Source organism: Perca fluviatilis, chromosome 1 (assembly GCF_010015445.1).
Source record: "Perca fluviatilis chromosome 1, GENO_Pfluv_1.0, whole genome shotgun sequence".
NCBI classification, from domain to species: domain Eukaryota; kingdom Metazoa; phylum Chordata; class Actinopteri; order Perciformes; family Percidae; genus Perca; species Perca fluviatilis.
Window position 1 is genome coordinate 34,259,191 of NC_053112.1, and position 12,043 is coordinate 34,271,233.

At 41.5% G+C, this 12,043-nt stretch overlaps 1 long non-coding RNA gene across 2 annotated transcripts; it reads right to left on the reverse strand.

Annotated features, from left to right (window-relative positions):
• Positions 1-5,369: 5,369 nt before the first annotated feature.
• On the reverse strand, positions 5,370-11,274 carry LOC120562219. Of its 2 annotated transcripts, XR_005639709.1 has the most exons (6): positions 10,249-11,274; positions 9,029-9,245; positions 8,714-8,908; positions 8,481-8,618; positions 7,883-8,205; positions 5,370-5,467 (listed from the first exon to the last, which is right to left on the reverse strand). It is a non-coding gene; the product is annotated as an uncharacterized LOC120562219 (long non-coding RNA). The 2 variants fall into 2 exon arrangements; XR_005639708.1 differs by having other exon boundaries at positions 9,029-11,274.
• Positions 11,275-12,043: the final 769 nt, after the last annotated feature.

Here is a 12,043-nt window from a genome sequence, read left to right on the forward strand (position 1 = left end):
TGTTTTAATTTGCAATCTGAATGTCTAATGCCTTTCTGATTCTTAATTTAGCTCTTACCCGTGAACTGAATGTTCACTTTTTGTTCAAGGAATATTTAAGTGTGTGCCATCACACATGCATTGTGTGTAAATCTTCATTTCAAGCAGCTGTTTGCTTTCACATCTTTAAAGTTCTAAATTCCAACTTGAGTTCCTATTAGCTTCAGTTTTTCTGACACAAATTATTTGTGGAATTGTTGTGATGATCTGTGCTCCTCAACCTGTCGGCACAGTCCATTGGAGATTATTACTATAGTTCACTGGATTATATTTACTGTTTTGATGGACTTTCAAGAAACAGACTTGCCAAACTTGTCTCTTGTGATAAGCATGACCAAAAGTTTCTCTTTTAAATCATTGGAGTTGGTATGGAGTTCTCAAACGCTGAGTTTGAGACATTTTCAACCTTCTTTTGAGATAAATCAATTCAATTCAATTCAATTAAAACTTTATTCATCCCCGTAGGGAAATTCTGTTTTTAGCCTACCAGTCGTATCAACAAGACAAGACAACACTTAACCAGGCTTAACCAGGTAATGCAGTCTGGGATTCCCTCCTACAACGTTTACTGAGGCTTCATGCCCCTATCAAAATACATGTTGTCGCTTTATTCAGTTTTTTCCTAAATATGATACCATATTCTTGTCCTTTTGATATATTACTGACCAAATTTATCTTTGGAAAAATAAGAAGGCATTTCAGACTCTTCATATCTGCTCTCTAGTATGAATATCTCCTTGTCCCCTAATTGTGTTCTTGAATGAAGACTGCTAGCCACAGTAAGAAAGCTAAGATAAGGATTCTTCTGATCTCATCAACAGATAATTGAATGCTGCTTCTTACAAGGACATTTGTCATGTTTGTGCTTCTTGACCTTTGTGCAGCATTTGGTTGTGTTGACCTGAGTAGAGCAATTTTATGACAGATCGGGGTGGTGGGTTGCTAGGTGATGTTGAACTACGGCGGGATCTGGTCCGGGAGTAATGCGCGATGTGCTCCTGATTGAGCGGGTGGACGGAGATGGAGTTGGGGGAGGAGGAAGGGGCACAACAGGTGCAGGTGGTGCGTTTGGAGGCCCACGCTCCATGGCTGCAGCAATCCTCTCCAGACTTGAGGAGATGCACCCGAGGGGCTGCAGCATCTTTGCCGCATCTCGCATCGGCAGCTCCCGCTGGCGTGCGCCAGGAAAATCCGCCGTCATAATAGCAATCCGCCATGGAACAAGCGCGCCTGCTCTTAAAGGGAATGTGAGATGACGCTCTGATTGGTTTATTGCACGTTACGCCCAAACCACACCTAGCTACTTCAGACCAACCCATTTTAGATTTGCGTCGGGCGCAAGAGTCATTTATCCCGCCGGTATAATAGCAACAGCGCCCGAGATCCGCCCACAAAGCTACTTGCGTTTTGCGTTTCATACTTGCGTTTCAGATCGTTAAAATAGGGCCCTTAGACTTATTAGTCACCCTAGTCGGATCAGTAATGAGTTGAGTAAGGTTGAGACCATTAAATAAGTTTTTCTCATGAAAAGATGAGCGATCAAGCCAATTACGATTGAAATCACCCAGTAAAATCAACTCATTTGCATAGTCTAAAGAATTAATAGTAGCAAGAATACAATTTGTTGATTCAACAGGGGAATTAGGAGGTCTATAAATGTTACCTATACTTATCTGCTTGTTTTCATGAAAAGCAATATTAACAAATAAGCATTCAAAATATACAGCTATCTCCTTTGGCATAATGAGTTCAGAAGATAAATGAGAAGAGATATAGGTGGCTACTCCCCCACCACGAGTACACCTGTCTGCTCTATACAGAGTATAACCATCAAGTTTAACATCAGCATCAGATATATCACTATTCAGCCATGTTTCAGAGAGTGTGATAACGCTAGGCTTATTATAAGAAAGCCAGGCTCTTAGTAAGTCGATTTTATGTGTCAGACTCCTAATGTTCAAATGTATAACAAATAAGCCTTTACCTATACTGATTCTTCAAAAATAAATAAATAGGAGAGTTGGGGAGAAAAGGGTGAAGGGGAGGGGAGAGCATATAACACAAATGTTTACAAACATTTACACACAAACACTCACACACGCACACCACGATACACACACAAGAGTACAGCAACTGGTCAAGCCTAGGCATAAAATGAATTTAAAAGAAACAAGAAAAAAAAAAACAGAAGTCAAACAAACAAGAATGCAGACTCAGGCCACAAAAACATTAACTGGAAATGCATTATACATAAGCTATCCTAAATGTTTCACTATACAGACCACATTATTATGAGACAGCCCATAGGCTGTAACAAAACAAAACAAAAAAAAATAAAAATAAAGAGATAGCCTAGTAGAACTCAGTGAGAAGCTGAAAATGCAAATTAAAGAAACTAAATAATATTTATCAGCCACTGAATTCATTTTTATTATTAATATATGTCCAGCCCTATAGGCTAAAGGGAATAAAAGAAAAAGAAAAGCATCTCAATATTCTGGTCTGGAAGGAAATTATCAATCATTTCCATATCATATAAACGTTCAAGAAATAAGCAAATACATCCAGATTACGCTACTGCAAACAAACATCAACAACAACCAAACAATAGACTACCTTAAACAGGCCAGGAGCAGTCCGTCATTTAAGTTGTAATTCCTGCAGAAACTTTTCAGCTTCCACTGAGGTTTTGCACAGCAGCGATTTACCATCAGAGATAATCTTGAGCGTAGCAGGGTAGTGCAAGGACTATTTAATGTCCAGTTCACGGAGTTTCTTTTTGATATCATCAAACTCCCGACGCTTTTGGAGAAGACTGGTACTGAAATCCGGGAAGATATGAACACGTTTGTCATTGTACTTAAGTTCTTCTTTTTCACGGGCAAGTCGTAGGATTTTAAACTTATCCTGTAGACTGAGGAGTTTCACCAGGATAGGCCTCGGAGCAAAATTCTTCTGGTTCCGTGACTGTTGCATAGGGAAGCGGTGAACCCGCTCTAGAAGTGGAGGTACCGGAAAATTTTCCTCAACCAGAAGCTGCTGGATTAGGCCGCCGATGAATCCATGGATGTTTTTACCCTCAGCTTTTTCAGGCACATGAATGAAGCGAAGATTGTAGGCCCTGCTTCGGTTTTCAGCATCATCCAGTTTATCCCGCAAATGTAAGTTTTCACCCTTGAGTGACTTTTTGTATGTCAGATAAGTTGTCCTCATTGGAGCTGACCCTATGTTCAAGCTCCGCTACATGGTCGCCTAGCGTTGTTAGAGAGCCATGAATCGACATTAAACTTGACTGAATATTGTCCATTTTTGTGTCAAAGTGTGATAACATTTCAGCTTTCAGTTGTTGTATGGTATCCACTATAAACTTGTTGGTAACTGATTGCTCCATGATGGACATCAGGCGCTGTAAATCAGATGCTTTGAGGATGTTGCTTACAAAGCGTCAATGTGCAAGTATAAATTGCATTCGTAGCGAGAAAATGAAATGATTTATAAATTATTTGAAGGCAAATCTAGTCATTCTTGCAGGTCTGACTTCCTCAAACGCTCACGCCGCCGCCATCTTGGTAACTGAACACTGTCATAGTTAATCTTGATCGCTATAAATTTATGAGTACTGTCGATAGCAAAAAAAATGAACAGAATCGGTCCTAGAACAGAATCGGTCCGAGTTGCTGCAGCTAATGCCCATAGCTCCCAGTTAGCTAAAACGGCAGTTTTGGGGGCATAATCTAAAGAGTGCCTCTTAACAGACACAAAATGCAATTATAATGTCTGTGCAACATGAACAGGGCTCTTACGTGACAACACAATGCGTTTTCAACTCAGACATCCTGCCGCTAGCTCATCCTGCTAGCTGCCAGCTGCCAGCTGCTAGCTGCCGTCAGGGAGTGTGTTCAGCCAGGCTTCTGTGGTAATAATCACGCATCAGCTCCATGTGTATTTGTAACTCATCTATTGTGTGTGACATCGATCTGGCGTTGGTGAGTAGCACCTTGTGAGTAGGATTCTTGGCAGTGGCGATTTGTGTGGTAGTTTCCTTAGCCGGGCTAGCAGGCCCGACCGGCGTCCTTGCTTCTCCTTCCTCCCCGCCTTCCTTCGCCTGCCGCGGCCGACAACAATACAACGAGCGCCCGCTGGTCTGGTGGATGTCCTCCAGAGGACAGGTCATGCCTTCGCGGCGAAATTTTTTAGTTTATTTCCCCCTAAAAAATAGGTGTGGTTATGACCATATCAGTGACTATGTAACTACATGGAAACGCGATAAATTATGTCTGTGGCTTGCACAATAGCGTTACTGAAGGCTAGTAGGCTAACTGTAGCTCGCGCTTGGAGCAGTTGCTTCATCTGCCTGTTGCCCCTCTGTCTGTCTCGTTCTTTCCAACTCTTGTGAGGCTAGTTCTTCGTCTGTATACTCGGGTTTGAATAAATAAGGACGACCATCAAACTCAAAAGCCTCTTCCATGTGTTCAATATCTTCTATATTCTCCATAGTTACGTTACTCCAAGCTTCTCTCTTGTGAAAAGAAATATCTCAGCTAGTAAAGACTTGAATAAATCGGTTGCTGCGAAAATGCAACAGATGACAAGTTGACCTAACGTCCACACATCAGTTTTATAAAAACATATCTTCTGTTACTGTAGGTATTATTTTGCATGCAGTAAATACAGCACATTGAAGACTTGAGGTCAAGTCGTACGCTTTTCACACACTACGCTCTGATCTGCACACTGCTGTTTACCTTTTCCTGCTACAACTGAATTCCCACGGGACAGCGCAAGGCTACAGCTAGACTTCAGTAACACTATTGTGCAAGCCACAGACATCATTTATCGCGTTTCCATGTCGTTACATAGTCACTGATATGGTCATAACCACTACAGTGCTCAATTACCTATTTTGAGGGGGGAATAAACCAGGGTTCTAAATTAACTTTTTTCATCACCAGCCAATGTGGCTGGTAATATACTTCATTTTTTCACATCAACATTTCACATTTTTGTATTGTCCCAAAGTCAATAACAAAGTCAAACTGTGCAAAACGCATAATGTTTTATTCTTGGCTTTAGGTTACCAGCCAATCAGAATTTCCACTAGCCAATTTTTTTCTGGTGAAAATAAGAAAGTGCCACTGAATGCATTTGATCATTGTATTAACATTGTTGGCATGAAAAATACATATAAAGTTCAATACATACAACAAAATATACACAGAAAGTGCAAACATTTAATTTCAAGTTTGGGATCGATCTATCTATCTATCTATCTATCTATCTATCTATCTATCTATCTATCTATCTATCTATCTATCTATCTATCTATCTATCTATCTACCTACCTATCTATCTATCTATCTATCATTTGAATCGCATGTCTTCAGAGCTCTTCTTCTTCAGAGGTGGTGCCATCAGAATCTGAGCCACCCTCTGTATGAAGGTAAATATGGTGCAAAACGTGAGAGCTTGTAGAATACAATGTGAGAACTTGCAGAACAAAATAATTTAACTTGTATGTTAAAATTTGCACTTGTAAAATAAAAATTTGCACTTGTAAAATAAAAATTTGCACTTGTAAAATAAAAATTTGCACTTGTAAAATAAAAATGTGCACTTGTAAAATAAAATTTGCACTTGTAAAATAAAAATTTGCACTTGTAAAAATATTCACATTTGAAGTCACAAAAGAAAAAAACATGAGAGCTTGTAAAAAAATCTGAACTTGTAAATTGAAATTTGCACTTGTAGAAAAATATTCACAAATGTGTAGATTGATATTTGCATGAACACAATGACAGCTGCAAACTTGTAATGCAACGTATACTCATGTACTTTTTTTTTACTCAGGTTGATTTTCCATCACAACCACAACTCAGTGATTACAACCTCGGATCTGTCACTGTATGCGCGCTCTGGCATCACAAAGAGGCGAATCTGGCCTCGACTTTTGCAACACTTGTTGCGATACATTTGGTGCAAAACTAATTTGTACCTGTGGACTTAGGCTGTGGAGCTCTGATCCAACAGAACGGGGAAAGCAGGGTTTCTATCGCCAGATGAGGGACAACTCTGTCCGGCTTATTTAGCTATGTCGCATGGAAGCCTGGTTAAATAGCAAGCTAGCGTTAGCTAACTAACCAACCAGCCTGATTCTAAATAAATACCCTTTAATTATCTTAACACTTTTTAACAGTCAAACTGAAACACTGGCGGTGAGCTCCAGGTCCTGCACGCGCAGGACGGACCCGTCACCAGCGGCCGAACCGAGCGAGCAACATCGCTATTATTGCCAGAAAGCTTCGCTGCCGACCTCGACCTGCAGTCGGAGCTCCAGCGGGACACAGAGAGCCCCGCACCCGGTAGCAGCTCACCGCTAGTGTTGGTGGAATAGCAAGCTAGCGTTAGCTAACTAACCAGCTTCTAAATAAATACCTTTTAGTTATCTAAACACTTTAACAGTCAAACTGAAACACTGGCGGTGAGCTCCAGGTCCTGCAGCCGGCCGGACCGTCATCAGCGGGTAATAACACGTGCCAAGTTCTGCATCCCTGCCAAGACTTCCATCCATAAGGGGAAATAATGATTTTATAAGGCAAAGTAGCTACTGTTTAATTAAAATGTAGGCTATATACATTCCTTTGTCATGTTCATCAATGATGATTATAATTTTACAACGTTTAGAGACATCAATGTTTTATCAGACTATCATTTCCTTGCTACCTGGGTGCAAATCTCGGCAGCAACGAGGGTTAAGAGATGACGCATTATTCGGCAAAAATAATTGCTGCTGCCCGCGAGGTGGATGTAATTCTGCAGAAGCTATTGTTGCTGCCCAAGCGGGTGCAATGATTGGCAGTGAGGCACAACATCAGCAAAGCAAGCTGTGGTCATGGCCGGGGGATGTGCCGATGCTACCGGGTGCGGGGCTCTGTGTGTCCCGCGTGGCGTCCGACTGCAGGTCGAGGGTGGCAGCGAAGCTTTCTGGCAATAATAGCGATGTTGCTCCGCTGGCCGATACCCGCTGATGACGTTCGTCTGCGGCTGCAGGACCTGGAGCTCACCGCCAGTGTTTCAGTTTGACTGTTAAAAAGTGTTAAGATAATTAAAAGGTATTTATTTAGAATGAAGGCTGGTTGGTTAGTTAGCTAACGCTAGCTTGCTATTTAACCAGGCTTCCATGCACATAGCTAAATAAGCCGGACAGAGTTGTCCCTCATCTGGCGATAGAAACCCGCTTTCCCCGTTCTGTTGGATCAGAGCTCCACAGCCTAAGTCCACAGGTACAAATTAGTTTTGCACCAAATGTATCGCGCAAAGTGTTGCAAAAGTCGAGGCGCAGATTCGCCTCTTTGTGATGCGAAGCGCATACAGTGACGAATTCGAGAGGTTGTAATCACTGAGTTGTGGTTGTGATGAAAAATCAACCTGAGTAAAAAAAAAGTACATGAGTAAATGTTGCATTACAAGTTTGCAGCTGTCATTGTGTTCATGCAAATATCAATCTACACATTTGTGAATATTTTTTCTACAAGTGCAAATTTCAATTTACAAGTTCAGATTTTTTTACAAGCTCTCATGTTTTTTTCTTTTGTGACTTCAAATGTGAATAATTTTTACAAGTGCAAATTTTTATTTTACAAGTGCAAATTTTTATTTTACAAGTGCACATTTTTATTTTACAAGTGCAAATTTTTATTTTACAAGTGCAAATTTTTATTTTACAAGTGCAAATTTTTATTTTACAAGTGCAAATTTTAACATACAAGTTAAATTATTTTGTTCTGCAAGTTCTCACATTGTATTCTACAAGCTCTCACGTTTTGCACCATATTTACCTTCATACCTCTGTTCCTTTTGTTCCATGTTTGTGCACAAAGTCAGGCCTGCGTAAGTGCAAACTGTCAGCATGCCAGATGTCAATGGCTTTGGTTGGATCAAAGTCTTTGATGTCAGGTGAGCACAACTGGGTTTTAAGGAGGTCAGAGAGGGTCTCAATTTTTAGGCGTGAGCGCCAGTCACTCTTTACCTGCTTCATAACACTGAACCCTCTTTCACAGTCAGGTGTAGCTGCAGGGATCGTGGGTAGAGCATCAAAAAGATCAAGGACATCAGGACACCGATGGCGAAGCATTTTGTTCACAGTAGGCCAGGTCTTCTCAAAGGTTCCTGTAGCAGGGTGAGACAGACAATATGCATTATGCACTTGCAAACAATTATACATTTTCAAATGCAACTTTAGTTATTAAAAGATGGCATCAAATTTGGATTGTGTCTTTAACAAATTACATTTACTATGATAAACAAAATAAAACATCAAATAAAAAAAATATTAGACATTTCTATAAAGCTTGGGAACTTTTCAAGCACTTGTTTAAAAATGCTACTGATAAGGTACATCAGTATGAGATTTTTTTTCTCAACAACAAACATTCTCCAAGTACCTTGGCTGAATCCTGCTGTGTGCAGTTAAGTCTTGAGAATTGTCCATTGATCAGGGATCAACTCCACATCCACTCCAGCAGACAGTAAAAGAGGTCGGAAGTGACTGATGAGATTGTTTACCTCTTCATCACCAAAATCTGAGAACAAAAGGGAAAACATTAATATAAAGTGAAGCAGTTGTCTTAAAACATAAAATGCGTAAAGATTTGTTCATTACTTTTAAATTGCTAACCTGAACTTGTGTCTGCCTCTGGCCAGCACTGGAAACTGGTCAGCCGCATAGCCTGCAGGACACCACTCTTCACATCACTAAATCTAGCAGTGATGCACCGGTACAGAGAATCAATTAGCTCATTCTTTGCCTTGTCATGCTGGTCGGCACTCATAGGAGTCTGTGTCCAGCACTGCTCTCAGCTTAGGCCCAGGTCTACAGTTGTGCAGAGATAGATGGATGGGCGTCTTTTTATTTATTTGTATTTATACTGAGGTGAAAACACACCAACACTGATCAAATCAAATCATAAATTATAGGATATATGATACATACCTTGACTTATACTTTTCTATGACGGCCTGAGTGGAGGAAAGGCAGCTCTAAGCTTCAGCCAGGGTTGACACTGACCTCTGCAGTGACTTGGAGAGGTTGCTCAGTTGATAGATGGTGTCATGGAGAAGGCAGCAAAACCTGAGCACTCCACCATCCTTGCCTATGTTGAGGAACCCCTTGGCCTCAGAACAGCATTGATGTTCGTGGCCTCCTGGGACTACAAGCAAAACAACTGCATTATATCAGACAGCATTTAAAACTGATGAAGAGAAAAAGAAAGCAAACATTAAATAATCCATCTACACTGCTGGTTTTAGTAGGCTCAATATTAACATACCTTCTCCTCCAAGTGGCGTACAATGCCAGCATAACCCCTGAGAAAATGGTCAAGTGCTTTGAAAAGATGTAGTAGCCACCGGGTTCCACCTACTCTGGTTGGCATCAAAGCCTTCATGTGGAGCTCCCTGAAGTGTTGCTTTAGGCTGGCCCTGTTCACTCCACTCTTATGATATAAGGTGTAGAGTCCACTCAACAGGTCCTCAACTTTCCTGGCCATCACATTTTTCCTTATTCCGTCTGTAAAGGCAAGCTCTAGCTTATGGGCCATGCAGTGGATCCCCAGCACATTTGGTCTGTCTGCACGCAGTTTTGTAACTACACCACTGTTTACTCCTGTCATTACAGATGCTCCATCTGTGGTGATTGCCACTAGCTTGTTCTTCCAATCAGTGCTGACTCCACTTTCCATTATACTGCACACTGCTTCAGCTATATTTGTAGCATCTGGCTTCGAGACAGCTTTTAACCCGACAAAATCAACTTTGACCTTCCCCTCACTGGTACTCCTGACGTAGACCATTTCTTCTTCCATCGCTGCACTGTCGAGAGATCCATCTGACATGACCGAGATTAACTTGCCATCTGATAATCTTGCCCTCATCTTTCTTCTCTCATCCTCTGCTATGTAGTTTATGAACTCTTTTGCCTGGTAGTCATTTGTGTACGTCTCTCCTATCTTCAAGCCTTTCTTCCTGTCCACCCTGAAATAAATTTTCGTGTAAATGAAGCCACTGTTAGCACACAGTACATTTCAGTGAGATTTTTTTTCTTCTTTTTGAAACCCCCAAACGTAAAGTTTCATCTGTGTTTATGGAAGCACTCTGAATTGTATTAAATGCACTGTTTCTGAAACATGTAAATAGTAACGTTAATTCACTTACTCACACATCCATGCGAAGTCGGTGAAAGGCCTGCCCTTTTTTCCAATGGGGTGGGCATTCTGAAAAAGTAGCTGCATCTTCTCCAACTCTCACGTCTTCAATAAAGCAAGGCTTCTCCCGGTAAGGCTCTCTTCAATATGACCTGTCTTGGCAGTTTTAATCCTTAGGCTCTACTGATGACTTCGGGCACTCTCATGGTCCTTTACTACCTCGACTTTAAAATTATTAGTTCCTACCACCAAATTGTTCGTTTTGTTTTTTTCTTTCGCATACATGTGGCAGTCCTGACAAAACATGACGACATTTTCGTGATCAAACACAAGCCATTCACGACCCGTCAGCCATTTGGCATTACATTTTCTTTTCTTCGTTTCTCTGTCAATATCCTCATCCCCTGCCTCGTTCCTCTTCTCGCCCCCAGAAGTCTGACCCAACCACTGCCGCATTTAGTTTAATCTTAACTTTTTACTTTACTTTACTAGCTAACTCCCTATTCTTTCAGTCTATGCTCCCTGCTCTGGCTCCGTTCGTTTCCATGGTTTCTCGCGCTGGTTTCGCTTCAGACTGCGCGCAGCCAATGGGAGTATGAAATGTCATCACGCAGCATTACGGCACAATGTTCTTGGGAAATGTAGGAAGTACTGCCAGGGGGATAAATGACCGAGGACGGATGTATCATGCATGTAATGTCTCATGCATCACCAGCCAAACTGGCTAGTAAGTGTTTATTAACACCCGCCAAAATTAATTTTAACCAGCATTTGACGGGTTGGTGGGTGTTAATTTAGAACCCTGATATAAACTAAATTTTTTTGCTGTGAAGGCATGACCTGTCCTCTGGAGGACATCCACCAGACTAGCGGGCACTCGTTGTATTGTTGTCGGCCGCGGCAGGCGAGGAAGGCGGGGAGGATGGAGAAGCAAGGACGCCGGTCGGGCCTGCTTGCCCGGCTAAGGAAACTACCACACAAATATCGCCACTGCCAAGACTCCTACTCACCAACGCCAGATCAATGTCACACACAATAGATGAGCTACAAATACACACGGAACTGATGTGTAAAAATTACCACAGAAGCCTGGCTGAACCATGGATGTGTTAAGAGAACACTAGCGGCAGGATGTCTGAGTTGAAAACGCATTGTGTTGTCACGTAAGAGCCCTGTTCATGTTGCACAGACATTATAATTGCATTTTGTGTCTGTTAAGAGGCACAAAGGCACTCTTTAGATTATTCCCCCAAAACTGCCGATTTAGCTAACTGGGAGCTATGGGCATTAGCTGCAGCAACTCCAGTTTGCTAGGACCGATTCTGTTCGTTTTTTTTTGCTATCGACAGTACTCATAAATTTATAGCGATCAAGATTAATGTAAAAATTGCCCGGAGTTCTCCTTTAATAAAGTGTGATGCCCATGCAGTGTCACTTGGAGTGCCTTTGCTGTTGACATTGTGGAGGTGTGTTTCTAACCTGCGCCTCCCATTTTCAGGTCACTTATTAGAGTAACTCAGCTCACCTGGGCCAAGTGTGCTGAGATTACTCAAGCTGCAGTACATACACTCTCTCTCTCTCTCTCACTCTCTCTCTCTCTCTCTCTCTCTGTTCTGGCTCTCTCCACAGTCACACTAAGGTTTGGTTTGGATATGTTGTCCTAGGTTTGCCTTTTGCAGACACCTCTGTCACACATGCACATCCTACGCCACTGACTTCGTTAATTTCCACATTCTGTTCTGCATATAGTTAATTTGGTTATTTAATTTTGTCTTATTTGTTTTAACCTAAATTTTATAAAATCC